Genomic DNA, 26018 nt, shown 5'->3' on the forward strand with positions numbered 1-26018 from the left:
AATATAGTATTATCAACTATAGTCATCATGTTATAGATTAGATCTTCAGACCTTATTCATCTTATAACCAAAACTTTCTATGCTTTTAAAAATTCTCACTATTTTCCCCACCACTCAGCTCTTGACAACCACTTTTCTGCACTTTGTTTCTATGAATATATATATATATATATATATATATATATATATATATATATATATATATATATATATACACACACACATATATTTATTTATTTATTTAAAATTCCACATATGAGCGATAGTTCCATGGAGTATTTGTCTTTCTCTAACTGATTTATCTTACTTAGCAGTATGCCCTCCGGGCTCATCATCTTGTCACAAATGTCAGACTTTCCTTCATTTTTATATCTGAATAATACTTGAATATATTCAGAGGATGCCAAAAAAATATATACACGTTTTAAGAAAGGATAAAACTATTAAAATTATGCAGATGGTAACCACTTTGAGGATCTCTTGTAATTGCAGAAGTCAAACGTGACTTGTATTCATCTTTTGCTATCAGTGTATGAGTATTACAATTTTAATAGTTTTTTCCATCTTAAAATGTGTGTACATTTTTTGGATATATACATATATACATATATATATATATACACATATATATACGTATATATACATGTATATATATACACACACACATATATATGTATACATATATGTATTTATATATAGCCATTTCTTCATCCATTTGTCCATGGAAGAGCACTTAGGTTGTTTCCTAACCTTGTCTATTGTGAATAATGTCACAGTGAACATAGGAGTATAAATATTTCTTCAAGATAATGGTTTCATTTTTTTTGGTTATATACCCAGAAGTGCGATCACTGGATTATATGGTAGTTCTATTTCTAATTACTTGAGGAAACTCCATACTGTTTCTCACAGTGGCTATACCAGTTTGCATTTCTACCAATAGTGCAGTGTGCATATTTTGCCTTTTCTCTACATTTTCTTGTGGTTTTCAGTATGCATAATTTTACCTTTGTGGTTAAATTTATTTCTAAGTATTTTTGATGTTATTATAATGGGACCATTTTTTAAAAATTTCTCTTTCTGATAGTTTCTTGTATAGAAACAGAACTATATTTTTGTTACTAATTTTGCATCTTGCAACAATACTTAATTCTTTTTTTTTAAGTTTCTTGGGGTGACAATTGTTAGTAAAATTACACAGATTTCAGGTGTACAATTCTGTATTACATCATATATAATTCCCATTGTGAGTTTACCACCCGCAGTCAGTTCTCCTTCCATCACCATATATTTGATCCCCCTTACCCTCGTCTCCCACCCCCTTTCCCCCTTAACCTCTGGTAACCACTAAACTATTGTCGGTATCTATGAGTTTCGTTTCTCATTTGTTTGTCTTGTCTTTTGTTATTTTTGGTTTATATACCACATATCAGTGAAATCATATGGTTCTCTGCTTTTTCTGTCTGACTTATTTCACTTAGCATTATACTCTCAAGATCCATCCATGTTGTCACAAAAGGTCCTATTTCATCTTTTCTTACCACCGAATAGTATTCCATTGTGTATACATAAAACCACTTCTTTATCCATTCATCTATAGAAGGACATTTTGGTTGTTTCCATATCTTGGCCACCATAAATAAAGCTGCAATGAACATAGAAGCACGTGTGTCTTTATGGATACATGTTTTCATTTTTGGGGGTAGATACCCAGGAGAGGGATTTCAGGGTCATATGATAATTCTATTCGTAATTTTTTGAGGAACCTCCACACTGCCTTCCATAACAGCTGTACCAGTCTGCCTTCCCACCAACACTGTATGAGAGATCCTTTTTCTCCACAGCCTCTCCAACACTTGTTACTATTTGTCTTGTTGATGATAGCCATTCTGACTGGGGTGAGGTGATATCTCATTGTGGTTTTTATTTGCATTTCTCTGATGATTAGTGATGTTGAGCATTTTTTCATGTCTATTTGCAATTTGTATGTCCTCTTTGGAGAAATGTCTCTTCAGGTCCTCTGCCCATTTTTCAATTGGGTTGTTTGTTTTTCTGTTGTTGAGTTTCATGAGTTCCTTGTATATTTTGGATATTAGCCCCTTATCGGAGGCACTGTTTGCAAAAATCTTCTCCCATTCAGTTCGTTACCTCTTTACTTTGTCAATGGTTTCTTTTGCTGTGCAGAAGCTTTTAAGTTTCATGTAGTCCCATTCGTTTATTTTAGCTTTTACTTCCATAGCCTTTGGAGTCAAATTCATAAAATGCTCCTTAAACCCAAGGTCCATAAGTTTAGTACCTATGTTTTCTTCTATGCAGTTTATTGTTTCAAGTCTTATGCTTAAGTCTTTGATCCATTTTGAATTAATTTTGATACATGGTGACAGATAGCAATGCAGTTTCATTCTTTTGCACGTGGCTATCCAATACTTCCAGCACCGTTTATTGAAGAGGCTGTCTTTTCTCCACTGTATGTTTTTGGCTTCTTTGTCAAAAATCATCTGTCCATATTTACGTGGTTTTATTTTTCTGGGTTCTCAATTCTATTCCATTGGTCTATGTGTCTGGTTTTCTGCCAATACAACGCTGTTTTGATTATTGTAGCCCTGTAGCACCAGCTAAAGTCAGGGAGTGTAATACCTCCAGTATTGTTCTTTCTTCTTAAGATTACTTTGGCTATTCGGGATCTTTTGTGGTTCCAAAAAATCTGATGATTTTTTGTTCTATTTCTTTAAAAAATGCCATTGGGATTTTAATGGGGATTGCATTGAATCTGTATATTGCTTTGCGTAATCTGGCCATTTTAACTATGTTGATTCTTCCAATCCATTAGCACGGAATGTGTTTCTATTTCTTTGTGTCTTCTTCAATTTCTTTCAAAAATATCTTATAGTTTTCAACAAATAGGTCCTTCACATCCTTGGTTAAGTTTATTCCTAAGTATTTGATTCTTCTTGCCGCAATTGCAAAGGGAATTGTTTTTCGTATTTCTTTTTCTGAGATTTCATTGTTAGTATATAGGAATGCAATGGACTTTTGTATGTTGATTTGTAGCCCGCCACTTTAATGTAATCATTGATTGTTTCTAATAGCTTTTTGGTGGAGTCTTTTGGGTTTTCTATGTATAGCATCATGCCATCTGCAAAGAGTGACAATTGAACTTTTTCATGCCCAATTGGAATATCTCTTATTTCTTTGTCTTGCCTGATTGGTCTAACTAGGACTTCCAACACTGTGTTGAAAAGCAGAGGTGATAGGAGAAAGCACTGTCGTGTTCCTGAACATAGAGCAAAGGGCTTCATTTTTTCACCTTTAATTATGAGATTAGCTGAGGGTTTGTCATATATGGCCTTTATTAAGTTAAGGTATTTTCCTTCTATACCGATTTTATCAAGTGTTTAATCATAAATGGATGTTGTATCTTGTCAAATGCTTTTTCTGCATCGATTGATATAATGATACAATTTTTGTCCTTCATTTTGTTCATGTGATGTATCACATTGATGGATTTGCGAATGTTGAACTGTCCTTGTGCCCCGGGGATGAACCCCACTTGATCGTGAGGAATAATCTTTTTAATGCATTGTTGTTTTCGTTTTGCTAGAATTTTGTTTAGGATTTTTGCATCAGTATTCATCAGAGATATTGGTCTGTAGTTTTTTTTGTGTGTGTGTGTGTTGTCCTTACCAGCTTTTGGTAGCAGGGTAATGTTGGTCTCATAAAATGAGTTGGGGTGTACTGTCTCTTGTTGAATTTTTTGTAAGAGTTTGAGCAGGATTGGTATTAGATCCTCTTTGAAGGTTTGGTAGAATTCACTAGTGAAGCCATCTGGTCCCAGACTTTTGCTTTTCGGAAGGTTTTGGATAACTGATTCAATTTCATTACTGGTGATCCGTCTGTTTAGATTTTCCAGTTCTTCATGGTTCTGCCTTGGAAGGCTATATGTTTCTAAGAACTTGTCCATTTCTTCTAGGTTATTGAATTTGGTGGCATATAGTCCTTCATAGTATTCTTGCATGATCCTTTGTATTTCTGTGGTGTCCGTGATAACTTCCCTTTTCATTTCTGATTTTGTTAATCAGTTCCTTCTCTCTTCGTATCTTAGTGAGTCTAGCCAAGGGTTTGTCAATTTTGTTAATCTTTTCAAAGAACCAGCTCTTTGTCACATTAATTTTTTTCTATTGTCTTTTTGTTCTCTATTTCATTTAGTTCTGCTCTGATTTTTGTTATTTCCTTTCTTCTGCTGACCTTGGATTTCATTTGTTCTTTGTTTTCTAGTTGTTTAAGGTTTAACGTGAGGTTACTTAGTTGGGATTTTTCTTGTTTCTTGAGATTGGCCTGTAATGATATAAGTTTCCCTCTTAAAATTGGTTCTGCTGCATCCCAGAAATTTTAGTAGGATGTGTTTTCATTCTCACTTGTTTCTATGTACATTTGATCTGTCCTCTAATTTCTTCTTTCACCGGGTCGTTCTTTAAAAGTATGTTGCTTAATCTCCATGTATTTGTGGTTTTTCCTACTTTCTTTTTGCAGTTGATACCCAATTTCGAAGTGTTGTGATCAGAGAATATGCTTGGTATGATTTCAATCTTCTTAAATTTGCTGAGGATGATTTTATGTCCCCTGTATGGTCTATTCTTGAGAAATTTCCATGTATTCTTGAAAAAAATGTATAGTCTGATGTTTTAGGATGAAGCGCTCTATATATGTCAATTATGTCCATTTCATCTAATGTGTCATTTAGGGCTACTACATCATTATTTATTTTCTGTTTGGATGCTCTATCTATAGCTGTCAATGATACGTTTAAGTCCCCTAGTATAATTGTGTTTTGATCAATTTCTCCCTTTAGTTCTGTTAGTAGTTGCTTGGTATATTTCAGTGCTCCCTGATTGGGGGCATAAATATTGATGGTTGTTATGTGTTCTTGTTGTATAGTCCCCTTTACCACTGTGAAATGTCCATCTTTGTCTCTTGTTACCTTTTTCACCCTGAAGTCTGTTTCATCTGATATCACTATGGCTACACCTGATTTTCTCTGGATACCATTTGCTTGAAGTGTCAATTTCCACCTTTCACGTTGAGTGTATGCTTGTCCTTGTAGCTGAGATGTGTCTTGGAGACAGCATGTGGTTGAGTTTAGTTTTTTGATTCAAACTGCTACTCTGTGCCTTTTTATTGTTGAATTCAGTGCATTTACATTTAGGGTGATTATTGATATGTGAGGATTTCCTGTCATTCTATCTTTAGTTTTCTGGTAAGGCTGTGTCTCCATTGTTTCTTTGCCTTTTTGTTGTTGTCTGTTATTTCTGTGTGGTGGTGATGTTTTCCTCTGTTTCTTCTTTTATTACAGTATATATTTCAGTTCTGGATTTTTTTCTGATTGGTTACTTTTAAGTTTATGTAAAAGAAAGTTTGATATTTAGAGTATTCCATTTTCTTCAGCACGCTTACTTACTCCATTCCCATATACTGGTTCAGGCCTTTACTCTCCCCCATTTTATGTTTTGGTTGCCACAAATTGTCCCTGTTGATGGTGGTCGAATAGCCTCCTTTAGTATTTCTTGTAGTGCAGGTCGTGTATTAAAAAATTCCCTCAACAGTTCCTCTGATAAGGGTCTAATATCCAAAATATACAAGGAACTCATGAAACTCAACAACAAAAAAACAAACAACCCAATTGAAAAATGGACAGAGGACCTGAAGAGACATTTCTCCAAAGAGGATATACAAATGGCAAATAGACATATGAAAAAATGCTCAACATCGCTAATCATCAGAGAAATGCAAATGAAAACCACAATGAGATATCACCTCACCCCAGTCAGAATGGCTTTCATCAACAAAACAAATAGTAACAAGTGTTGGAGAGGGTGTGGAGAAAAAGGAACTCTCATACACTGTTGGTGGGAATGCAGACTGGTGCAGCCGCTATGGAAGGCAGTGTGGAGGTTCCTCAAAAAATTACGAATAGAATTACCATATGACCCAGCAATCGCTCTCCTGGGTATCTACCCCAAAAATATAAAAGCATTTCTCTATAGAGACACGTGTACGCCAATGTTCATTGCAGCTTTGTTTACGGTGGCCAAGACATGGAAACAACCAAAATGTCCTTCGATAGATGAATGGATAAAGAAGTTGTGGTACATATACACAATGGAATACTATTCGGCGTTAAGGAAAGACGATACAGGAGCATTTGTGACAACATGGATGGATCTCGAGAGAATAATGCTAAGTGAAATAAGTCAGACAGAAAAAGCAGAGAACCCTATGATTTCAGTGATATGTGGTATATAAACCAAAAAGAACAAGACAAACAAATGAGAAACAAAAACTCATAGACACAGACAATAATTTAGTGGTTACCAGAGGGTAAGGGGGTGGGGGGTGGGTGATGAGGGTAAAGGGGATCAAATATATGGTGATGGAAGGAGAACTGACTCTGGGTGGTGAACACACAATGGGATTTATAGACGATGTAATACAGAATTGTACACCTGAAATCTATGTAAATTTACTAACAATTGTCACCCCAATAAAATTAATTAAAAAAAAAAAATTCCCTCAGCTTCTGTATGTCTGGAAAGGTCTTTATTCCTCCTTCATATCTAAAGGATATCTTTGCTGGATATATTATTCTTGGCTCATAATTTCTCTCTTTCAATAGTTTGAATATTTGGTTCCACTCCCTGCTGGCTTGTAGAGTTTCTGCTGAAAAATCTGATGATAATCTATTGGGCTTTCCTTTGTAGGTTACCGTCTTCTTTTCCCTGGCTGCCTTGAGGATTCTTTCTTTGTCGTTGATTTTAGACAGCTTCAATACAATGTGCCTTGGAGAAGTCTTGTTGGAATTGAGGTAATTAGGTGTTCTATTTGCTTCTTGGATTCAAGGATCCAGTTCTGTCCACAATCTGTTCCCTTCTCTGTTTCTTCTCCTTCTGGTATGCCCATTATTGTTATATTGCTCTTTTTGATAGAGTCAGAAAGTTCTTGTAGAGTTCTTTCATTTCTTTTAAGTCTCAAGTCTTTTTCTTCTTCCATCATGTAATTTCCAGGGTTCTATATTCGATGTCACTGATTCTTTCCTCCATCTGGTCAACTCTACTACCTAAGCTGGTTATTTCATTCTTAATTTCTTCTATTGAGTTCTTAATCTCCAGAAATTCTTTTTGGTTCTTTTTAAAAATTTCAATCTCTTTCGTAAAATGCTCATGGTGTCCTTTGATTGCGTTTCTGAGTTCATTAAATTGCCTTTCTGTGTTTTCTTGCATTTCGTTGAGTTTTTTTCAGAACTGCAATCTTGAATTCTCTGTCATTTAAGTCACATATTTCCATATCTTTTAGTTCCTTTTCTGGAGACCTTTTGCTTTCTTTCTGAGCTGTTTTGTTGCCTTGGTTATTCATGGCAATTACTGATTTATTATTTCTCTTCCTAGACATCTACAGGAGTGGCTTCTGCAACAGGTTGTTAGGAAGAGGTCTTTCTTTTGTTTTCCAGTACTTGTTGGTAGAATGTTTTGTTTTTTTTCAAAGATTTTTATTTGGGAAGGGAAACAGGACTTTATTGGGCAACAGTGTGTAGTTTCAGGATGTTTTTCCTCGTCAAGTTCTTGTCCTTTCATTCTTAGTTGGGGAGGGTGCCATTCTGCTTCAAGTTGTTGTCTATTCAGTTTTAGCTGTGGAGGGCGCAGCTCAGCTCCAGGTCCAGTTGACATTGCAAGTTGCAGGGGTGCAGCCCACCATCCCTTGCGGGAGTCAAACCGGCAACCTTGTGTTTGAGAGAATGTGCTCCAACCAACGGAGCCATCCGGGTGTTCAGCTGAAGCTCAGCTAAAGGTGCCATGTTCAATTTTAGTTGCAGGGGGCGCTGCCCATTTTCCCTTGTAGGACTCTAGGAATTGAATTGGCAACCTTGTGGTTGAGAGCCCACTGGCCCATATGGGAATCGAACCAGCAGCCTTCGGAGTTAGGAGCATGGAGCTCTAACCGCCTGAGCCACTGGCCTGGCCCCTGGTAGAATGTTTTATTTTCTCTCCGACTGCAGCATTTTTTTCTCTCTCACTCTGTAGTGCTATGTTTTCTCTGCACTGTTCCAGCTTCTCACACAGTGGGGGGATTCCCTGGGAGACGGGATTCTCCTCTGTTAACATTTCGCCTGGGTCATAGAGCGCCACGTCCCTGTGGGGATGAGGAGAGCTTTTGAAGTTCCAAAGCTCTTTCTGCACCAGATTCAGAGCCCGTGTGTTTCAGCAGTGATGTTTACTCCAGCAGAGATCCGCCCAGATAGGTGGGGCCAGGGCCAGGATGAGTTGTGAGAGGTGGCCCAGAGTAATGGCGGTGACCACCACCACAGCTGGTCTTGCTTCCACAGCTCCTTCCCCTTTGTCAGAGCTAGTTGGGCTGCAAATCTCTGTCTGTAGACCACAGTTCTCAGAACAGCAAATATTCTGTTCTTTTGATCTGACACTGCTACTGTTCTGCTTCTAGCACCGGGCAGGTGGGGACGGGTTGAGCTCTGGGAGGGTAGGGAGATGGCGGCCAGTCTCAGTGCCTAAGGCTTCCGTTCTCTGTTCGGCAGTGAGGGCTTGTGGGGACAGAGCCCCGGAGAGCAGTTTCCAGGCTCTAGGACTCATGTAGAGACGTGCTGGCTCAGGTAGTGGACAACTGTCAGCTGTAGCTGGTTGGCCGTCAGCTGTAACCGTTGAGCCATTGGCCACTGATATAACTGCCGTGGCTACAGAGGGAAACCAAGGGGAGTTTAGGAGAGTCGGTCAGTTGGCAGCAAGGTGGACGTCATGTAAACCCAGCCTCCAGTGAGACCATAGTGGTATGACTTCCCTACCTGTGGCTCCATGGGTGTTCCTTTTTGGCCTCACCATGTCCTGTTTTCTTATGTGGGGAGCGGGAGCTGAGACCCTGCAGGCCGCCCCCCACGACAAATGGCGCAGCGAGCAGGGTATATTGCCGGCCCAAATCTCCAAAGGGTGGTCAAGCAGTTTGTGCATATGAACACTCAGTCTCAGGAAGACCAGGAGGAGAAGCTGCTGGAGAGCTGGACTCCCTTGGAGGGGTGGGAAAATGTGGACAGTTCTCCAACCAGCATAGGTCAGAGAAACCGAAGGTCATTGCGGCCCTGTGGGCAGAGAAGTTTTTGCTGAGGCAGCCCGGATGAAAGACTTCTAGTCGCAGGAGGAAAGGCTTTTTGAGTCCTCGGTGGAAGATGCCAGTGAGGTCAAGGTCGTCCCTCACCCCCAGGTTGGAGAGAACTTGGAGCCCTAGCCCTGCCGAGAGGGCACACATTGTGAGTCTAACGAACAGCCCTGGTGAATGATTGTGGACTATGGGGAATGAGCTCCATCCCTAATTTAATGGACAGCTGGACTGTTTGCTTGGGAACATGCCACCATGTAGTGAATCTGGTGGACGTTTGCTTTTGTGTCTTGACCGACCACCATCGAGAATATTAAGAACCTTCACGGTGAGTCGCTGTTGTTCCAGCACAGTACCCTGAGAGTGGTAGTGCCCTGAGAGCTCTGGCTTAGTCCAGGAAGTCTGGATGTGCCCAGAGAGAGTGGCAGTGCCTGAGAGCTCTGGCTGAGCCCAGGAAGTCTGGCTGTGCCCAGAGAGAGTGGCAATGCCCTGAGAGTTCTGGCTGTGCCCAGGAAGTCTGGCTGTGCCCAGAGAGAGTGGCAATGTCCTGAGAGTCCTGGCTGTGCCCAGGAAGTCTGGCTGTGCCCAGAGAGAGTAGCAGTGCCCTGAGAAACCCTGGCTGTGTCAGGGGAGCTTAGCTGTGTTCAGGATATTGCATCCAACTCCAGGCTCCTCACAGAGGGCCCCTCACGGAAGACACTTGTCACGTAGATCATGAGGGGAGACCCTGTAGGGGCGGAGTTTGGGGACAGATCCAGGAGTGTAGTTTCCAGGCTCTCACCCTCACGTGGAAAGGTGGTGGCTCAGGTAGAATCAACTGTGATTCGATGGCCATCAGCTGTGGCTAGTTGGCCGTCAGATGTAACCAGTGAGCCATTGGCCACTGATATAACTGCCGCGGCTACGGCTGCGATGGACAGTCGAGGAGAGTCGGTCGATTGGCAGCAAAGCGGACAGCAGGTCGCATGTCGTGTGAACCCAGCCTCTAGTGAGACCATAGTAGTATGACTCCCCTACCTGTGGCTCCGTGGGTGTTCCTTTTTGGCCTCACCATATTCTGTGTTCTTATGTGGGGAGCGGGAGCAGAGACCCCGCAGGCCGTCCCGCACGACAAATGGCGCAGCGAGCAGGGTATGGCGCCGGCCAATGCTCTCCGAGGGATGGTGGAGCAGTTTATACGTATAAAAGTTCATTCTCGTAAGCAAGGTACGGTGCCGGCCAAAACCTACCGAAGCTTGGTGGAGCGGTTTTTGCGTGTGAGAGCCCAGCTTCTGGAGGCCCATGAGGAGCGACACCGGGATCGGGAGGCACGGTCTGCCTGCAAGATTGAAGCCTCCAGCTGGCACACCACCCTCTTGGCCATGGACGTTGTTGCCTTCATTTTGGTGATCTGCTGCGTCCTTAGGCTCCGAGGGTGTGTTCATCTTCCGTGGAGGTCTCCACCCACTCAGACACCTGGCACGGCGAGCAAGATTCTGACCAGGTAGGAATGGAGTCTGACTCTGCGCAGGAGGACGTGTGGCCCCACACTGTGTGGTGCCCAGTGGCCACTGTTCTCAGGAGTTGGACCCCCAAGAGGTGTGGGAGGACATGGATGGCTTTCTGGCCAGCGTGGAAATGGCCCTGCAGGCCAGCGGTTACTGGAGGAGGAGAACGGTATAGCGGGCCGCGTGGGCTGGATGTTCCTCACGGCCTTGAGTCTCAACACAGAAAATGCGCTTAATGAAATGGCCCACGTGCCAGACCAGATGTCCCGGTTGGAAGCGCTAGAAGCCCGGGTCCGCCTGTTAGAAGAGGGGCCCCACAGTGGAGATAATGTAGCTCCCAACCCCCAAGCCCAGCCAATCTTGAAGCAAAGGGTAAAACATGAGCAACCTTTCTGCCTTGGGGGCGTTGCTGCCGGCAACCCAGCTGTGACCCAGTTCACAACCTACACCCCTTACACTCCCACTGAGTTGCAGGAGCTGGGGAGGCGGTACAGACAGAGCCCTGGAGAGCCAGTCTCGGCTTGGCTGTTACGTTTATGGGATGAGAGAGCAGACAACATTCTCTGCTCCCCAGGGGAGATGGAAAAGCTAGCCTTTGTGACAGTGCATCCCTCCCTGCGACAAAGGTTACAGAACTGCCATCGGTTGGCCGACGACCAGGGCAACCACTCTCTAATGGAGTGGCTCACTGCTGCGGTACGCACAGTATGGGGACAGGCTGGCAAGCTGCCAGACACTGTGAGTCAATGGCAGTCATATACGGAACTTAAATTATCCGTGAAATGGGTACGAGACATGCTATTTTTAACCTTAACATGCAGGGGCCGGATGACGAGCTTTTTACAGCCAGCATGAGAGATCTGGTTTTGGATACTGCACCTGAGAGTGCTTTTGGATCCTTGGTTGCTATTCTAACACCTTATGTAGGGCGACGGATCCATGAAGTTACAACTGCCATGGCCACCCTTGGGGATGTTGAAAGCTGGAGGCAAAGGAAGTTAAGACAGGAGGTCTGCGCAGTTGAGACCTGGAAGCCCAAACCAAAGGTAAACGGGCAAGGTCGCGGGCCTCAGAGAGTAACACGCGCACAGATGTGGAGTGATCTCGTGGCAGCAGGGGTCGATCGGGAGATAATAGACCAAAAACCTAATGCACTCCTGCTAGAACTTAGGAAACAGTTGCATATGGAAGAATTCCAGAGAAGAATAAAGGAGAAGTCTGGGAAAGCACGACCCGTGTCCCTCCAGGACTTCATGCAGGCGCCTGAGGCTGACTCCTTTCAGCTTGATTAGGGGCGGGGCCAAGGTACCCGGTCAGAGGGGACGAGCAGGGACCGGAGGCCCCACGTGGAACTGTCCATACATTGGTCCCTTCTAATGTGCAGAGGGTTTTGGCCCTAGTTGACACTGGCGCAGACTGCAGTCTTGTTTATGGGAACCCAGAGCTGTTCCCCGGACCAGCAATCTGCATTGATGGCTATGGGGGAAAGACTGTGACTGTGAGAGCCGCTTCCTTACCACTGGGTATAGGAAGGCTTCCCCCTCGTACCTACAAGGTTTATGTCTCCCTAGTTCCGTAGTATATTCTAGGGGTGGACGTGCTACATGGCCTCAGCTTACAGACGTCGGTAGGAGAGTTCCGTCTCCGGATTTGGGTGGTGAAAGCGGTGACACGCGAGCATGTTCACCATCCTCCTCAAGTGTTGCCACAGCCCTGGTGCGTGGTAACAGTGCGACAGTACTGCCTGCCAGGAAGGCAAGAGGAGATTGGTTGTACAATATTGGAATTGGAGAAGGCACACACTGTGAGGCCAACGCACAGTTCCTTTAACTCCCCAGTATGGCCTGTCAAAAAGCCAGATGGGACCTGGCGAATGACTGTGGACTATAGGGAGTAAAATAAGGTGACACCACCCTTACATGCTGCAGTGCCTTCAATTCACAATTTGATAGATTGTCTGACTGTCCGCCTGGGGACACATCACTATGTAGTGGACTTGGCCAATGCTTTTTTCTCCATTGACATTGCACCCGAATGTCAACAGCAGTTTGCTTTTACTTGGGACAGGCGGCAGTGGACTTTTCAAGTCCTTTGGCAAGGATACTTGCACAGCCCCACTCTGCCATGGGCTCGTGGCCAGGATTTGGCACCGTGGGATCGCCCATCCTCTGTGGCCTTGTTTCATTATGTCGATGATATTCTATTAACATCAGATTCTCTTTCTGACTTAGAGCAAGCAGCCCCCTCTCTTCTCTGCCACCTGAAGTCACGCGGCTGGGCGGTGAATGAGGAAAAGGTCCAAATCCCTGGCTTATCTGTCAAGTTTTTGGGTGTTGTGTGGTCAGATAAGACAAAGGTTATACCTGAGGCAATTATTGATAAGATACAAGCCTTTCCCCGGCTGACCAAGGTCTCCCAACTGCAGACATATTTGGGTCTGCTAGGATATTGCCTGGCGTTTGTACCCCATTTAGCACAAATGGCAAGGCCCTGGTACAATATGATAAAAAAGGGGCCTCATGGGATTGGACAGAAGCTATAGAGCAAGGCTTCGTTGCCACAAAACAGGCAGTGCAGCAGGCACAGGCTCTGCAAGTAGTGGACCCCGGCGCCCATTTGAACTTGATGTTCACGTAACCCAAGAGAAGTATGGATGGGGCCTCTGGCAACGGCAGGAGAGTCTTCGGTTGCCAGTGGGATTTTGGTCCCAATTATGGAAAGGAGCGGAGGTCCGCTACTCTCTGATAGAGAAACAGCTGGCCACTGTGTACGCAGCCCTAGTAGCCACAGAAGCCATCACAGGAACGGCAAGGGTGTTTGTTCGAACAACCTATCCAGTCCAGGGGTGGGTCCGTACATGGACCCAGGGACCCAAAACAGGGGTGGCACAGACCACCACCTTCACCAAGTGGGGTGCCTCCTTGGAGCAACATAGCACCCTTAGTTCAAGCCCTTTGAGCACAGAGCTACAACAGGTCCTGGGGCCTGTGGAGCTTGTAGCCCAGGCTGAGCCAAGCGCTCTGCCTAGAAGGGAGGACTTGGAGCCCTCGCCCTACAAAGAACAGCCCCCAGTTTCTGAGGATGCCTGGTTTACTGATGGTTCTATCCGAGGGGTTGCAGCCGTTTGGACGGCTATTGGTGTGCAGCCCAAAACATACACCATTTGGTTTGATACTGGGATGGGCCAGAATAGCCAGTGGGCTGAATTACGGGCTGTGTGGATGGTAATCAGCCATGAGCTTGGGCCCCTAGTTATTTGTACTGACAGCTGGGCGGTGTTCCGGGGCCTAACGTTGTCGCTCCCTACATGGAAACACCAAAACTGGTCGGTAGGACACCGTCCACTGTGGGGTCAAGCCATGTGGCAGGACCTCTGGAACCTAGGTCAGAGAAAGGAGGTGACTCTAATGCATGTCACAGGTCACTCCCCCTTAGTGTCCCCAGGTAATGATGAAGCAGATGTCCTAGCATAAGTCCAATGGTTAGAACGGGCTCCTGCCACTGATGTGGCCCATTGGCTGCACAGGAAATTGCAGCACGCTGGAAGCCGAACCATGTGGCAGGTGAGCAGATGCTGGGGTCTGCCTTTGAAATGGCAGGAGATAGCAGATGCCTGCTATGACTGTGCCGTCTGTGCCTAAGACAGCCCCCAAAGACGGAGGCACCCCTGGGAGACACAGCAGATTACGTGAGGGAGGGTGCCCCTCACTCGCTGGCAAGTGGCTTACATTGGACCCCTGCCTAAGGCCTGCAATGCGATATACACATTCACAGCTGTGGACACTGCTACAGGGTTGATGTTTGCTTCCCCGTGTCTGGCTGCAAATCATCGGCATACAGTGGTCGCTCTTACACGGCTGTGTGCCCTCTATGGGTTCCCCCAAGTCATTGAAAATGACAGGGGTACCCATTTTACGGGGCAAGAAGTGCAGTGCTGGGCTGCCAGGATGGACGTGCAATAGTTCTTTCATGCTCTGTATAACCCATAAGCAGCTGGCATGATTGAACGCTATAATGGCCTTTAGAAGCAAGGTCTCCGGGTGTCAAAACACCCTCCCTCAATGCGTGACTGGGACTCGCATGTATGGGACATGCTGAGAATCCTCAATGAGACACCATGGAAGGGAGGGCCAGCCCCAGTAGAAGCTCTGCTACATTGAACGGCCGCTCCCATTCAATTACAAGTTAACACCAGTGAGACTCTGTTAAAGCCAGGCTACAGCAGGAATGGAAACATTTTGCTGCCAGCACCCACATGCTTGAAAGCAAGGAAACGGCAGCAATGGACTTGGCCCTGGCAGGTCAAAAGCCCCCACTGTTCATGGTTGGACCTGATAGTCCCATGGGGGGCCGGTTTGACTCATGATTTGCAAGTGACGCCAGGGGTGGTGGCTGAGTGGCCAACGCAAGTGACTGTAGTATACGGTGGTTCCCGATACCGGGATGATTTTGTCGGGAAACTATGTGCTCTCACTATGGCCTATTATGGGGTCTCCTGTTCTGTTACATGTTGAAACTATGCAAGGGACCCCAAGCACTGCCATAAAGGTCTGGTACCACAAACTGGGAAAGGTGCCAGTGGCAGCGACCCTCCTTTCCCAGGACAAAAAGCTAGCGTGTATCCTCCCAGATGGAAGGGATTTACCATTGTTGGTTCCTAAGACTACCGTTTCTTTTCGTCCGTAGGTGTCAATAGGCTAATATGGCACAGGGACCCTCGTGGAAGATGCTTATCGTGTAGATTGTGAGGCGAGACACTGTAGGCGTGGAGTGTGGGGACAGAGCCCCAGAGGGCAGTTTCCAGGCTCTCAGCCTCATGTGGAAAGGTGCTGGCTCGGGTAGTAGATGGCCGTCAGCTGTGGCTGGTTGACTGTCAGCTGTAACCGTTGAGCCATTGGCCACTGATACAACTCTCACGGCTACGGAGGGAAGCCAAGGAGAGTGAGGGAGAGTTGTGGACAGCAGGTCGCACGTCATGTAAACCCAGCCTCCAGAGAGACCACAGTGGTATGACTCCCCTACCTATAGCTCCGTGGGTGTTCCTTTTTGGCCTCACCATATCCTGTGTTCTTATGTGGGGAGCGGGAGCTGAGACCCTGCACGCCGCCCCGCACAACAGGGCTTAAACCACCGTTTTCAGCCTTCTTCCCTCAGTCTTTGCTCCGAGGTCTCTGCCGTGAGCGTTGGGTTCAGCCGTGTTATATGCTGCCCCCTCAGCCCTGTGGGCCATAAGTGGAGCCCTAGCAGTCCGAGTCCTTCCCTCTCCCGCAGCTGCAGAAGATCCGGGAGCAGCGGGCTCTGAGCACTGAGCTAGGTCTGCGTAGGTCTGCGTCCTGCGCCCGCGCGGCTCCGTCTCCGCACTTCTCCCTTCCCTCCTCCCCCGCTCGCGCGATTCTCCCACCTTTATGTGAATTCAGTAGTCGGCCTCTTCGTCTTGCCTGTCTGCTGTGCAGGGAGTCCTTTGTGGAGTTATTGTTGATCAATTAGTTGTAAATTCTAGGGGAGCTTCACAGAGGCTCACCTCACGCCGCCATTTTGGTGACTATACTGAATTCTTTCATTAGTTCTAATGGTATTTTGGTGGAGTCTTTAGGATATTCTATATATAATATCATGCCATCCACAGATAGAGAACATTTATTGTTATTTTATGACCTGTGTGCCTTTTATTTATTTGTCTTGCCTAACTGCTCTGACTAGGACTTCCAGTACTATGATTAATAAAAGTGTCAAGAGTAGATATTTTTATCTTGCTCCTGATCTTAGAGGGAAATCTATTTTTTTCCTCCAAAACAAAAACTGTTATCTGTGTAAAACTTGTTCCAGTTTTTAGACTACAAAGTCAAACGCTTTTAAAATTCACGTGGAAATAAAAACTTCCCAGGTTTTCTAAAATAGCATACTAAATATGAAATAGCCTTTTAAATAGCATTCTACTGCCTGTAATTTGAAAAACAAAACAACTGAAAACTTCTGAATCATGGTGGTGGCGTAAATAATAGAAGCATGTCTTTCCAGAGTCCCTTTTTGGGACTTAAGATGAATGGGGGTTACATATCAATATTATTCATCTTTGCTTTCAGAACTTGAAAAATCTTGTGCCACATACTTTTAGCTTCCATGGTTTCTGATGAGATATTGGCTGTCTTTTTTTTTTTTTTTCTGGTTGCTTTCAAGATTTTTAACTTGTCCCTTAGTTTTCAGAATTTAATTATGATGTGTCGTAGAATGGATTTCTTTGTAATTATTCTGTCTGTGATTCTCTTAACTTCTGGGATTTGCAAGTGTATGTGTGTTGTCAAATTTGAGGAGTTTTCAGCCATTATTTTGGCTCACATTTTGTCAGCCTCACACTTTCTCTTCTTCCAGGACTCCAATGACACAATGTTAGATCTTTGGTCCCACAGGTCCCTGTGGCTCGGTTCATTGTCATTCAGTCTATATTCAATCTGTACTTCAGATTGGATAATGTTTATTTTTTTCTATCTTCCAGTTCATGGATTCCTTCTCCTCTGCCCTCCATTCACCTGTTGTGTCCATCTACTCAACCTTTTATTTTGGTTATTGACTTTTTAAGTTCAAAATTTTCCATTTGGTTCTTCTTTAAATATATATTTTGCTGAGACTCTATATGTTTTTTATTTAAGTGTATTCATGATTCCTCATTGAAGAAGTCTTATAATGGCTGCTTTACAATCTTTGTCAGATAATTCTAACATCTCTGTCATCTCAGAGTTGGCAACTACTAATTACCTTTTATGATTCAGTTTGAGACCTTCCTGGTTCTTGTATAATGAGTAATTTTTTTCAATTGAAATTTGGACATTTTCATACCATGCTATAGGATTCTGGATTTTTCATAAACATTCCATTTTAGCTGGCTCTCTCTGACGCCATCCCGGAGGGGCTGACTGGTGGAGACAGAAGTCCAAGTTCCTCACATAGTGTCACCAGCACCATAAATTGAGAGGACTCACCATCGCCTGGCAGGGATGAGAGTGCATCTCCCTCCTCAGTCTCCTCTGACACCACCATGAACGTCTGGCTTCTTCAGTTCCAAATCTGGGATAAATGTGACAAAAAGAAAACCCAGGGACTCACTACTGTGTCATTCTTTGGATCTCAAGGTCCCTGGCCAGGCTGCCTTTTTCTCTCTACTTTTAAGGGTCTTATGTTTTTATATATGACATTCAAAGTTTTTAGCTGTAATTAGTGGGAAGACTGAGGAAACGTACATCTGCTCCGTCTTCCCGGAAGTAGAAGTCCTGATGTGCCATTTTTCATCTCTAAATAGACATTTAATGATATCAAAGTCAAAAGAGATCACTTTTTAAAGAGATGTTTTAAGGACACATATGATTAATGCCACGGATCAGTATTTACTTACCATGCACTCACTGGCCTAATTTAACTCCAATATAGATCTCATGACAATAATATTTTACGCTGATTTTATCATTCAGAATCAATACACTGTTAAGAAAATAAAAAAACAGCTTATTTCAGCCACTCCAGATTTTTCCCATTGCTTTCAACAATTTCATTCAGCAAAAACTTAGCTTAAAAAGTACTGTGGAGTAAAATGCTAAATTCTATGGAGAACATAAAAATGGAAAACCCAATTTTTCTCTAGGAGTTTGTAAATCAAAGGAAAGACAAACGAGTAACAAAAACAGATAAAAGTCAGAATACAATAAGGAACAACAGGTTACTTTGCAGCACAGTCTGGAAGAAGGAGGAATTCTTCCTCTGCTATAATGACCAAGGACTGCTTCACAAAATAAGTGACATTGAAAGATGGGATAGAATTGAAGTTGCACATCTCCAGGAGAGGGGATATTCCCAGAGAAAGAGACCATAAATGAAGGTAAGAATAGAGGGAAGACAGACATATGTAATGAATTAACAAATACAGACACACCTCCGAGATATTGCAGGTTCAGTTCCAGACCACCGTAATAAAGCAAATATCGCAATAAAGCAAATCACTCTAATTTTTTGGTTTCCCAGTGAATAAAAGTTATGTTTATATTATACTGTAGTCTATTCAGTGTACAGTAGCATTATGCGTAAAAAACAATGTACATACCTTAATTAAAAAATGCTTTATTGCTGATTCTCTCTCTTTACTTCCTCCATCCCTTTTCCACTTTGTCTATTTCTCACTCTCCTCCCTTGTTCTGTTCTTTCTCTGCTGCTTCTTCCATTTGTCTGTTTCTCACTGTCTCTGTCTTTTCTCCTCCTCGTCCTGCCTCCTTTCTGCTACCTCTCTATCTCTGTTCTGCCTCAGCCTTTCTCATTTCCTGAATCTTTATATAAGCTCTCTGTTTTTCAGTCTGTTTCTCTCTGTCTCTGGATCTGCCTTTCCCACTGTCACATTCCTTTGCTTTCTCACTGTCTCTATTTCTCCATGATTCTAAACCTTTCGTGCTCAGTTTTTTTTCCTTGTTTCTCTTTCTCTCCTTTCGGACCCGCCCCCATGCTGCCCTGCCCATTCTCCCTTCCCCTCCTCTCTCCTCATTCCCTTGGTCCCTCTCTCTCCCCAGTAATTACCAGCTCCGGCTGGGTCACCACAACCTGTTTGAGAATGAAGACACAGCACAGTTGGTCCAGGTCAGTAAGAGTTTCCCACACCCTCAACTCAATGTGAACCTCCTGAAGAACCACACCACCTGTGCAGAAGAAGACTACAGCTACGATCTCATGCTGCTCCACCTGGCAGAGCCCACCCAGATAACAGATACTGTGAAGGTCCTGGACCTGCCCACCCAGGAACCCTAATGGGGGAGCACCTGTTATGCCTCTGGCTGGAGCAGCATCGCACTAGATCCATTTGTAGTTGAATACCCGGATGAGCTCCAGTGTATGGGCCTCAAACTCCTGCCCAACAATATGTGTGCCAAAGCCCACCCCCAGAAGGTGACAGACGTCATGCTGTGTGCTGGACACTTGCAAGGTGGCAAGGACACCTGTGTAGGTGACGCAGGGGGCCCACTGATCAGTGATGGTGTGTTTCAAGGAATCACATCCTAGGGACACACCCAGTGTGGCCAGCCCAATATGCCTGGCATCTTCACCAAACTTCTGCCCTTCCTGGACTGGATCAAGGAGATCCGGACTGAATCAGCCAACCCCTGAATGCCCCCACCCTGTCCCTGACCCCCAGTAAAACTAGATAAGCATCAAAAGAAAAAAATACTTTATTGCTAAAAATGCTAACCATCATCTGAGTTTTCAATGAGTTGTGAGTTTTTTGCTGGTGGAGGGTCTGGCCTGGATGTTGATGAAAACACAGTATCTGAGATGTCCCAAATGGAGATTTTAAAGGAGCGCCACTGCTTCAGGTGCCCACCGTGCTGACTGTGTCAGTGAAGCACTGCTCCATGTACCTCTGCAGCAAGAATATCTTTCCTATGCTCATGTCCCCCCAAAGCACAATCTTCCTGTCAGACATCCCTATCTTCTGGCAAGAAGGCACCCTGCTATTCCGCATACTTATCTGACCTTTGTGGCTGGGAGCAACTGGCCACTGCTCCTGAGACCGCTCGAACCCAAGACCACTCTGACCTAAGACTGCTTGGACTGGGGATTCATGGAGATCTAAACTCACAGGGTCCCTGACTCTGGGGGATCCCAAATTTGTGGGTACCCACCAGAACCTTCTAGTCGGGATACCTTGGATCCCGTTAAGAAGTGTGTGTCCATGTTGGGGTGAGAACTGAGGAAAACCTTTCAGCTTTTAACTACTGAGTATGTTAGCCGTGGGCTGGTCATATATAGATTTTATTATGTTGAGGTACCTTCCCTCTGTACCCAATTTGTTCACATAAATTATCATGAAAAGATGAATTTTGTCAAATGTTTTTATGCATGAATTAATATGATTATATGATTTTTATTGTTCATTTTGTTAATGTGGCATATCACATTGACTGATTTGTGGATGTTGAGCCATCCTTGCAATAAATTCCACTTGATCATGGTGTATGATCCTTTTAATATAATATTGAATTTGTTTTCCTACTATTTTGTTGAGGATTTTTGCATCTATATTCATTTGGAATATTGGCCTATAGTTTTCTTTTCTCAGTGTTCTTATCTGGCATTGCTATCAGAGTAATGCTAGACTCAAAAACTTAGTTTGGAAGAGTTCCTCCTCTTTTTGCAGGGGAAAGTTTGAGAAATATTGGTGTTAATTGATCTTTAAATATTTGGTAGAATTCACCAGTGAAGCCATCCTGTCCTGGAGTTTTCTTTGTTGTGGGGAGTTTGATTATTAATTCAATCTCCTTACTACTAGTAATTGGTCTGCTCAGATTTTTCCATTTTCTTTATAGATTCAGTCTTGTTATGTTGTTTGTTCTTAGTATTTTATCAATTTCTTCTACGTTGGCCAATTCATTGGCATATAATTGTTCGTAGTAGTTTCTTATAATCCTTTATGTTTCCCTTTATCTTTTGTATATCTACTATAGGTTTTTGCTTTGTGGATACAATGAAGCTTTCATAAAACATAGCAGGTTATATTAACTTGATAACAGCTTAACTTCAAACACATAACAAAGCTCCACATTTTGCATTTCCCTCCCATATTTTATATTTCTATGTCACAATTTACATCTTTTTATGTTGTGTATCCATTAACAAATTAGTTATACTAACTTTTAATAATTTTATATTTTAATATTCATACTAGAGTTATAAATGATTTGCCTACCATCATTATATTATTCTGAATTAAACTTGATTTACTTACCAGTTAGTTTTATACTTTTATATGTTTTCATATTACTAATTAGCATTATTTTGTTTCAGTTGAAGAACTCCCTTTAACATTTCTTGGCTGGTTTAGTGGTGAATAAGGCTGGTTTAGTGGTGAATAACATCCTCTTTTTGTTTGTTTGTTTGTCTGAGAAAATCTGTATCTCTCCTTCAATTCTGAAGGACAATTTTGCCAGGTATTCTTTGTTGACTATTTTTATTTTTCAGCCCTTTAATTATATTATTCCACTCAATTCTGGCCTAAAAGTTTCTGTTGAAAAGTATGCTAATTATGTTATGGGGATTCCTTTGTATTGTAGCAAGTTGGTTTTCTGCTCATTAGATAATACAGCCACCTCTCCCAATCTTGACATGGTTTTAAGTAGAAGATGAAATTCATCATTTGTCCAGCCTAAACTCCTGGTTGTCTAAAAATTTTTGTGATTGTCCAAGCTTCGTCCTTCCTTCTTTCCTTCTTTCCTTCCTTCCTTCCTTCCTTCTTTCCTTCCTTCCTTCTTTCCTTCCTTCTTTCCTTCCTTCCTTCCTTCCTTCCTTCCTTCCTTCCTTCCTTCCTTCCTTCCTTCCTTCCTTCCTTCCTTCTTTCCTTCCTCCTTCCTTCCTTCCTTCCTACCCTCCTCTCCCCTCTCCCTCTCTCTCATCAGGAGCTCCTGGTAGATGAGGATGTGCCAAGACCTCTCAGTGTCCCAAAGGAGTTAATTGGTAAGCTCCTAGGTGCAAGCTAATCAGAAACTGAATCCTCAGGCAACATCTGGAAAAGTATGTAGATAAGCCCCTTCCAGGGAAAAGCTGGGAGATGGGCATTATTGCCTGCTCCTTCTGTGCTGAGTACAAGTGTGTAACTGCTGGGGAATGCTCCTGCACCTGTTTAAAAATTGCTTCTTTCTTTGCTGTAGTTCTGTGGTATTCATGAATGCAAGCCATATTGATAACAGGGCTAAATGATTTGGGGGCCTTTCAGCAGCCACAGAAGCTGGGGCACCTGACAAGTACATAAGCTTCTTCCAAGGAGGTACTAGTGATTTTGTTTTGCTGTTGTTGCCAAAGGGAGAAGGTAGGGAAAGTATCCACTGACTTCCCCATTCTCTGGGGAAGAATGCAGCCAGCACCTAGATGTTAGCTAAATCATACCAGACCCTCAGGCAGCTGCTTATAAAGTATGCAGTTAAAACACTTTTCAGGGAAAGAATGAGAAATGGGCATTTTTGCCTGTTCCTTCTGTTCTGAACCCTTGGGAGACAGCTGTGGTGAATGCTTGCATGTTCACACCCATTAAGAACTGCTTCTTTGGTTTCCATAGTCCTGTGGAACTTACCAGTGCAAGCCCCATTGTCTACCTGAGCCAGGCCATCTGGGGGACTATAGCTAGAGTGGCAGCTGTGAAAACTAGGGAGCCCAATATGTATATAAGCTCCTTCCAGGAAGACGCTGGTGATTTGGCTTTATTGTTGTAGCAGTCCTGAGTCAGAAGATTGGGGAAGTGTCCACCAGCTTTCCCAGCCTCAATGGAAGGTTTGCTGCCATCCCCTAGATATATTCTAAATTAAAAATCAGATTCCCAGGCCACATTTAGTAAAATATGCAGTTAAACACCTTTCAGAGAAAGGCTGGGAGATGGGTATTTTTGCCTGCTCCCTGTGCACTGAGCCTTGGAAAGTTAGCTCTGACCAGTGCTTGTATGTCTCTAAAGATCTGCTTCTTTTTTTGGCTATAATCTTGTGGGTCTTGTGGATACAAGCACTGTTGGCTTTCAGATGTAGGTGTTGGGAGGCCTGTCCCTTGAATAGGAGTCTTAAATGTTGAGACACTGGATGTGTGGTCCAAAACCTCAACTCCTCAGGGAAACTCTGGGAGTAGGATCTTCCCTTCCAATTCTATGGTGCTGTGCCAGGGGTGGGGTTTGTGATGAGAGTGAGTCTCAATGTTTTCTACTTGTTTCAATGTGGGTATTTTCTTATTAACTTGAGCACAAATCACTCACCTAGCGTTTGGATTTTTTAACTGGGTATTGCTCCTTGAGTAGCAGTATATTCAATGCATTCATGAGAGGAGGGATGTTCAGGAGCCTATTATTTTGCCATCTTGGTTGACTGTCTATAATCTGCTTTATTAGTAAGCTCCATTGCAAAGCAGACATCTGGATTTCATTTGCTGGTTAAATATAATATATTAAATACATATTTGTATTCATATGTTTATCAATTAAGATAAGTTATTTATGCAAAATGTATGCAACGAATCTCATTTTTTTCTTGTAAATCTCTATTTCTACTGTTTCTCTATTTTAACTGTTCCTAAAATTCTCATAGTCACCTACCTCTTTGTGCATTCCATTTCTTCCCATATCGCATCAGATATACAAGCCACCAAGTCATGCTTTTTGTCCTTCCCTTTTCCCTTCTTTTTTTCTCCCCTTCCCTCCCTCTTTGTCTTCCTTCCTTCTTTCCTTCCTTCTTTCCTTCCTTCCTTCCTTCCTTCCTTCCTTCCTTCCTTCCTTCCTTCCTTCCTTCCTTCCTTCCTTCCTTCCTTCCTTGTTTTCTTTCTTTTGTTGCTCCCTTCCTTCCTTTTGTCCTTCTACCCTGCGTATCTGCTTTTGTAAAACAAATACCTGACAGTCTCTATCCCCAGAACTGGGAATACTGCTGTAAACAAAAATTTGAGCAAGAAATGGACAAATTGGAGCAGACTATAGCAAAGCCATTTACAAAAACACACTCAAGCCCTAATGGAATCACAGAGTAATCTAAAGTTGCGATGTCTCAAAAGTTCTTTGAAAAGAAGTCCTATCAAAAGCAAGATTGAAAGCTGAAAAATGAAAGAGGCTGACCAGTTAAGATGTACACACTAGAGTAGATATAGAAACAAATTTCTTGTCATTGAAGACTGTCAAACAGACAGAAATAAGACATAGAACTTAGTATACTCAAAAACATAAGCAAAACTAATACCTAAGTAGGCAATATGCATCCTAGAAATGTATAACTGAACCAAGAAACCCAAGAAAACATATAAATTAATGTGTTGGAGTTTAGGCGAATGAAGCATATTGAAAGAATATTACTAAGGACATTTTAAAAACCACAAATAGCTATGATTTTGATTACCCACTTTATCTATATAATATGAGTTACATACTTGACCAAGGTCATTGTCTCATCTAGAGGACTCATTATTTTCTTGACTTTATTTCACATGGGGAAAATATAAAAATTAAAACCCAGCTGGTTTCAAGGCAAGGAAATAAAGAAGTCTAATGCCAGCTACATTTGTTCTTTCTATGTGGATAAATACTATAACCACATTCTGCTTTGCATAGATGTGGGGAATAAAGAAGAGGAAAAGTTTAAAGTAATGGAATAAATAGAGGAGACCCTGTTTACCTGTAGAGCTCTTTATTAAGGAATTTCTAATGATAGATTGGTCTAGTGAATGGGAAGTTCATTTTCTGTCATTTTTCAACTGGCAACACTTTAATTTTATGAGATAAAATCAAAGTGACTCCTCTCTTCCCTACCTGTCCTCATACTCTCATTTCAGTTAAATATTTTTTCTTAATTTATTCATTTTGCTGCTGTATCAATCCATACCTGACAGAATTTGCATACACACATTTGTAGGCATCATTTCCAATAATAAAATATTATTAAAATATGACTTCAATTTTTATATAAGAGAAATATTCCCTAAAACAAAGGGAATAGTAATAAGCTAAGGTTTTCATGTGGATAAATTGCAGTTTGCAATCTTTGAGCATGACTGCTTCAAGTGAAGAATACATAAAATTAACATTAACATAAGTGCCTAATTTCAAGAAAAAATTAAATTATGCCAGATATTAGCATGATAATTTTTCATAGCATAATTTATTTGCTATGGAACTGAGGAAGATAGCAGGACATTAATAACTCTCTCTATAGGAATCTCTTTTAATAGGGAATAGCAGAAAATGAGAAAATGAAGAATGTGAGTAAACTGGTTTCTCTCTACTTTCAACCACTGCTGGTTGTAAGTTTGGCATAAATGGGACTTGAAGATGTAGTAAATTGATTTCTATACAGAAAAAAAAATACACACTTGATATCAAAAATAGTTTCACAATATCTGCTGAAGCTTTTCCCCAGCTACTGGTTAGCAATGTTTTTCACTGATATCTGGGAGTCAGTGCTTCTCCTTTAATTAAGGAAGGTGCAGTAGCAGACTTCCTAGAGGCAAGAAACAATGTCAAATTTTATCCTACTTCTAAAATGTTTTATCAGCATAATTTTTAGGATTGGTCTATATTCAAGATATTGTTTGCTTCACCAATCATTTCATCTCGATCCCACACCTTATTCTGAGATTACCTACCCCTATGCACATTTCAGAAAGCCTGTGTTTGCAGCCCTTGCTGAGAGGGCAGTAGTACACATTGTCCCAATCTCCTGATATAAAATAGACCAGTCAGAAATTGATAATTGAAAAGTGGAACTTAGGGACTCCAGGCATTCTTTGTTGGGTGCTCAGTGGCAGCCATGTTTGACCAATACACATTGCAAATCAATAAACCTAGTGTCTTAACCTAGTGTGTTAGAGCTGCCACAACAAAATGCTACAAACTGG

At 42.7% G+C, this 26018-nt stretch overlaps 1 pseudogene across 1 annotated transcript; it reads left to right on the forward strand.

Annotated features, from left to right (window-relative positions):
• Positions 1-10286: 10286 nt before the first annotated feature.
• On the forward strand, positions 10287-19778 carry LOC308495046 (glandular kallikrein-3, submandibular-like; annotated as a pseudogene). The gene is made up of 2 exons: positions 10287-10465; positions 19187-19778. The product of its transcript is annotated as a glandular kallikrein-3, submandibular-like (transcript).
• The last annotated feature ends 6240 nt before the right edge of the window (positions 19779-26018 follow it).

This window comes from Rhinolophus hipposideros, assembly GCF_964194185.1.
Source record: "Rhinolophus hipposideros genome assembly, chromosome: X".
NCBI lineage: Eukaryota > Metazoa > Chordata > Mammalia > Chiroptera > Rhinolophidae > Rhinolophus > Rhinolophus hipposideros.